At 35.6% G+C, this 6840-nt stretch overlaps 1 pseudogene; it reads left to right on the forward strand.

Annotated features, from left to right (window-relative positions):
• Positions 1 to 3374: 3374 nt before the first annotated feature.
• Positions 3375 to 3475, forward strand: LOC122231572 (annotated as a pseudogene).
• Positions 3476 to 6840: the final 3365 nt, after the last annotated feature.

The raw sequence follows: 6840 nt of genomic DNA on the forward strand, positions 1-6840 counted from the left end.
CGCTTAAACTTCCCTAGATTGGATTTATAAGACTGATAAAATGACCCATTGGCAAATGGACCAATTTAATATTATTTGTGGTTCCACCGCTCATATACTATTTCTATTGTTTCACATGCTTGTACTGTGAATGCTTATACAGTCAGGGGGGGATTTACTTGTTCAGAGACTGTGGCATGTAGAAAACTGGTAGTGAGGGACATAAGTCAATCTGTCTCCTTGTCCTCATGCAGCTGATATAAGGGAAGCAATACAGTATCTGAGGAAGAGAAAGAGAAATCACAGTCTCGATTAAGGACTTTATGCATCACAGGTAGTAGGAGATTCAAGACTACAGTACTACGCCCTGTGCCATCAGTTGTAAAGCCAACAGGAGTTGGAATCTAACGCAACAAAGCCAATTGGATTCCATTCTTGCTCCTGTATTCCCAATTTTTGTAGATATTATGATTATTATAATACTGTTATATTATTTTGTAGATATTGATTGCAGGAACTAATGGCACTTGTTATAATGCCTTCAACATTGCCAACACTTTTCTTCTATCCCAAAGGCACCCAAGAACCAAGACTAATTTGCATTCATGTCGCAAAGCCTCTAATATACATTTACATTACTCTGCAGGGTTATCTAAACTTCTGTCATTCCCCACCTGTGGTCAGGATTTGGCATGAATGTCTCTACATTCTGATGTGCAAAGCTTTCACTATATGGGTGATTCCCTGTTCATTGGCAAGCTAGAAATGTCACGTCCAAAGGTCCTGACTGCAGTGCTTTCACACCTCCATCAGCAGGAGTGAGTGATAAACTGACAAAAATTCAGGGACCCACTTACCGAGTGAAGACTCTTGGCACTATGTGGGTAGGGTCACAAATCTCAGTTTCTCTGGCATTCAGGGAAAATTGCTTCTCTTTATTCAACAATATTACTGAAAAGACGACTCAAGATCTTATTGACTTTTAGGTTTTGGAGACAGTATGCCTCACATGGGCATTCTACTTGGTTGCTTATATTGGCTAACCTCAAATCAGCATCCTTCGAGTGGGGACCAAACCAAAGGCTTCATTGGAAACTGTTTAACAAGCTGTTTACATGCTGTTTACATTTGGAGCCCCACAATCCAAATGATCACTTTGAGCAACATGTTTCCATGGCATATGATTTTGCCAATGGGAACCTTTGGCAAAGGATGTCATCCTTTATCCTGAGATTTTCTTTGTGTTTCTGACTCATCACTTCCCTGACTCTGCTATAGGGTGCATCCCTTTTGGAAACTAGTTATTAGATGGCTACTGTGCTTTTGTTGACATGAATGTTTGATGCAAGAGGCCTCATGACTCTTTAGCCTGATAATCCCCTTTTGGCATGTCCCCTTTTGGAAGAGTCCACTAAAACTCACTTGGAAAGTGGAAATGGCATATTCATGAGTACAGTTGTGTTTTGGCCCCTTCAGCATCTTGGCTTTTTACATGAAGAAGTTGCAGCTATCCCTTTTGGGGGAGCTTTGTCCTCCTTTCTACTGCCTAAAGCAAATCTGCTGGCTCAGTGGGGCCCTGGGTTCACAGAGGCTCTACTAAATGCCTGAGCCTGTTTTCATGAATGCTTCATCTAAACTGGAATGCAGTGGCATCCACTGGGATATTGCACCTGTTCAAATTCAGCACCAGCTATGCAGAACTGAAAGTGGACATATGGTCGCTCTGCTCGGTAGACAGAACTCAAGGTCATATATCTGACCAGTTCTCCCCTTGATGAACCTTGTTATGTTTTTACCTACTCTTGGACTGTCGCTAATTGCTTAGCTGTTTTGTTTGCCACTTGAAAATCTTCAGACTAGCAAATTAGAAACACTACGCTTTACATGCCTTTATTATTTTTTTATCATTATTACTTTAACATTAATTTTCTTCTGTAGTTAGTACTTTATGAGTTCTAAGAAATTTTTGCTTACTCCCAAATTGTGAAGATATTATCTTATTTTCTTTTAGAAACCATATAGCTTTAGCTTTTATGTTTACCTCTATCACACATCTCAAAATAATTGTCTTACAGTGTAAGACATTACATAGGGGCCAAAATTTCTGTTTTTATTTATTTTTTTTAATATGATGTCATCTCAACACTATTGGTTGAAGAGACTTCCTTTGTCTATTTAATTGCTGTTATGACCTTGACGAAGGCCAAGTAACAGTTGAGTTTTTAAAGAATGTGTTATTAGATTTTTGTAAGTAGGATTTCTTCATCAAGATACAGAAGAATTAAGCACAAAAAGAAAATACTCTTAAAAAGTAAACTTAAAACTTCCATTTGTCAAAAAGGCATTAAAGAAAATATAATGATAAACCATTAATTAGGGAAGACAGTTGTGTCACATAGAACTGATATAGCTAAAGATAGAGATAAATATCTGTATCCTCAATATCCTCAATAATAAGAATGATAAAAAAACTCAATAGAAATGTACTCAGATATTAGCAAGCCATTTATACTTGAAACAATATTAATGGCCAATGAATATATGGGATGTTTATATTAATTACCATTTTATATCCATTCAATTGGAAAACTTAATGAAAAATATTAGGAAGCATATGGATTTCTTAAAAACTGATGGTTGATTCAAGCAATTTAGAAAACAGTGTGTCATTCTTTTAAATTTAAATATTCAAATATCCTCTGACCTTGTTTTGCTTCCAAGTATATATACAAAGACATTTTGGTATTTGTGTCCTGTGAGATATATATAAAAATATGCATAGCATCATAATTCATAATAGCAATAAATATGGAAATGGCAGAAATGTCTTTTGACAGGAGAAATAATAAATTGTGATACATTCTCAATAGAATATTATACAGCAGTGAATATTATTGAGTTAATGCTCCATGTAAAATATGAATTTTAATGTCATAATGCAATATAAAAAAAAAAAAAAAACAAGCAGGTTTACAGGAGCACCTGGGTGGCTCAGTAGGTTAAGTGTCAGATGTCAGGTCAGGTCATGATCTCATGGTTCATGAGTTCAAGCCCCGCATCGGACTCTGTGCTGACAGCTCAGAGCCGGGATCCTACTTTGGATTCTGTCTCTCTGGCCCTCCCCAGCTCATGCTTTGTCTGTCTCTCTCTTTCAAAAATAAACATTTGAAAAAATTTTTAAAAAGCAGTTTACATAAGAGTACATATTCTTTAAAAAGCAAGACCAAGAAATATATGTGTATACTAAAAATACATTAAAAAGCAAGCTAACATTAAACAAATTAACTATACCTTACCACTTGGTGGTGACAAGTGGAAAACAAAAAGGCATAAATATCTAGATTCAAGTTGTTGGTAATGTTTTAACTTGACACACAGTAATTTCACCAAAATCAGTGCTCGCTTCGGCAGCACATATACTAAAATTAGAACAATACAGAGAAAATTAGCATGGCCTCTGTGCACCAATATCCATTATATTATTAAAAATAATTATATAGGGGCACCTGGGTGGCTCAGTCAGTTGAGTGTCTGACTTTGGCTCAGGTCATAATCCCACAGTTTGTGGGTTCAAGCCCCGCATCGGGCTCTGTGCTGACAGCTCAGAGCCTGGAACCTGCTTCGGATTCTGTGTCTCCCTTTCTCTCTGCCTTGCACTTAGTCTGTGTCTCTGTCTCTCAAAAATAAATAAACATTAAAAAATAAATAATAATTAGATAAATATATATTTAACATCACAGTGTATATATTCAAGTTAACATTTGAATAAATATACATATAAATTAAAAATTGAAAAGGTATGCATGTGATTTAATTATAACAATGTTTTATGGTCTGAAGGTAATAATTAATTGAAATCTGTGTACATGCTCCCTCTATGAAAACATAAAAAAGTAGAAACCAAAACAAGCATGTTGTGAATACAAAGGTTGAAGCCACTGTGAAAGGCAGTCAAATTCTAATCCTTCTATCATATGCATTCTGTGTTCTTCGTTACTGAAACGTTTAGAGTGACCTGTAAATGACCTGCATGTTGAACATCAATGGGAGTATGGTTACTAAGTTTCTGCAACTAATCTTTAAAACAGCATGTATGCTACAAGGCTTTGCATTGTACTTCCATGTAGGTCATCCCTTTTATGAAACACTCTACCACAGCATGGCCAAGACTTCCATGGGAGTAAAGAATATTTTTATTTTATCGGTCAGAGTATACTCTTCTTAATCCTGGCTCTTTGAACACCATGAATCTCCCCATGCTCGACACACATGATTTTAGACATTAGTACATCATAATTATGCTTTTAGATCTCAAACTTGTCAATGATGCTGTTGCTTTTGACCTGTGAGAGAAGCAAGGGCGCCAGAGAGGATAATAGCAACATAGAAGTAGGTGCCTTGTGTTGTTTCTATTTGTAGCACCTCCTGACTAGTAAATAACAGGAAAAAAGATGAATATCCAAATAGATAGTGACAACTTGATCAAAGGAAGAAAAAAATTAAGTCACGTACAACAGGCTTAATCAGGTTAATTAGAATCTGGGTTGCATCTTGGACCTGGGAATACTCATCAACAGGCTGTCATCTGAAGAAAGATTATTCTCACTTAGTCTAAGGAGCATGGCAGGTGTGTCGTGTGCGGCTAGATTCTCACATCAGCTCTCTGGGAAGAAGGTCTCTCGCAGAGCTGCAATTTAGCAGGCTGCCATGGCACCCGCTGAAAAATGTCTGGTGTTCCTGTTATACCAATGTCCAGAAGCATCATTATGTGGTGGAAATGTTGTTGGCGGTGCACAGGATGGAGGAGGGGAGAGGTAAACAAGGAGAAAAGGGGGAAATGGTAGGGAGGAGGAAAGTAGAAGAAGGAAAGGAGAGAAGAAATGAGGGAGGCTAAAGATCAATGAGAGTAAAGAAAGTAAAGGAAAACAACACTGTGGAAGGAGTTTAATCAACATCAAAACAAATACAAAGATGACAATGATTTTCAAATACAACACTAGCCTCACTTTGGGAAATGCAATCTAGTTAAGGGACTTTTCTCTTGATAGAATTTAAATCCAAAATTTTTCCTTAGATTCTTTTTTTTTCTTTGTTCCCCCCCCTTCACTTTCTCTTTCCCTTCAGTCCTTCTCCAAATCTCCTCCTCTTCTTCCTCCTCCTTCTACTAAATAGGTGCATTATTTACAAGAAGTGTCTCTAAACCAAAAACACTTCCTTAAGCTTCAAAAACCACACATTTCAACTTGCCACAGAGAAATGATAGAAAAAATGCAATGGCATGAAATACACTGATTTATTTTGCAAACATCATGTCTCCCTTTGGAGGATAGAAAGTGGTTCAATTTCTGTGCCTGTCTCACCTTAAGACGCATAATAAGTGCAAGAATAAAATAAAGTCTTGAAGGGGGACATGTGACTTATAAAAATATAGAAAAGGCAATAGAAAACCATGTTTCAGTCGTATTGATTGAGCATAAGAGGCAGAATGAGAAAAAAAATATTTTTGCCTTGAGAAGCACTGAGGGTATTTTTTCTTACTGTGGGTTTTGACATTGTCCATCTCTGAATTATTTGATTTATTTTTACTTTTAATTTGGTTAGATATTTACAGGTTTATTCTCTTCCACTAACATGAAATGCACTCAACAAATACACATACACCTAATAGATGGGAGGCCCATGGCAGAAAGTTTTTTTGTTTTTGTTTTTTTACTTCTAGTTTCCTACTTGTATGTCATATAATAGATATATACACACACTAGTTTTCACAAATTAGACTTAGAAGTCCAGTGTACCTCCCAAATAGCTCAGCTTACTCTTACAGTATAAAACAAAGTTGTTGTTTTTTTTTTAAACCATAGAGCTTTGAACTAAAAACTAAAGTATTTTTTTAATGTTTGTTTATTTTGAGAGAGTGAGTAGGAGAGGGGCAGAGAGACAGGGAGAGGGAGAATCCCAAGCAGGCTCCATGCTGTTAGCACAGAGCTAGACGCAGGGCTCAAACTCATGAACAGTGAGATCATGACTTGAGCAGAAATAGAGAGTCTGACACTTAACCAACTGAGCCATCCAGGTGCCCCTAAAATCCTTTAAGTCATAAACAGTAGATGCCTGTTTTAATTAAAACTTGTAAATTAATAAGATTAACCATTTTAATATTCAAATGTAATAAACGTTTTTTGATAAATTTGTTTTCTTTCTCATCTCTTTTTAGTGCCTTGTTTCACACTCTCTAGATACCCTCTCTGGATACACTTTTAATTTTTTTTAAGTATTTTAAGTACATTTTTCTGATACTTCAGAAATACTTTAGAAAGTTAATTTCTAAATATGATGCTTAAATATGTGTTTACTGTTTTTTTTTCAGTTTTAGACATTCTCCCTAAATGTCTTTCTTCACTAGTATTTTTTAGAATTTAGCTCTTTTATTTCCACTCCCATATTATATCTCTTCTCTCAATCTCTCCTATATAGTCATATTACATATTTTGGTAAACTAAATATTCTGGGTTTTATTAAATATATTAAATTAAAAAATTTATCAAGTATTTATTAGACTTATTGAAACAGACATTTACAAATGAGTTGAATATTATGGTTGTCATTTCCCTTATAAGTCTCCACTTACTTGTCTTTTGTTATTCATTTACTTAAATTTTTTATATCTCCTTAGCAATTTCCCTAAGCACTCCAATAAATCTGAAAAAAAAATCAGAATATGGTTGATTATACAATTGAATAGGTGACTTTCCTGCTTATTTAATCGATGTCATTCCACATAGAATTCACAGTTCACCAGTTCCAACCTCTATGCCCATTGCAAAGATGTAGCAAAAGCTATTGCACTTATAAAATGAGAAT

This window comes from Panthera tigris, chromosome D1 (genome assembly GCF_018350195.1).
Source record: "Panthera tigris isolate Pti1 chromosome D1, P.tigris_Pti1_mat1.1, whole genome shotgun sequence".
NCBI lineage: Eukaryota > Metazoa > Chordata > Mammalia > Carnivora > Felidae > Panthera > Panthera tigris.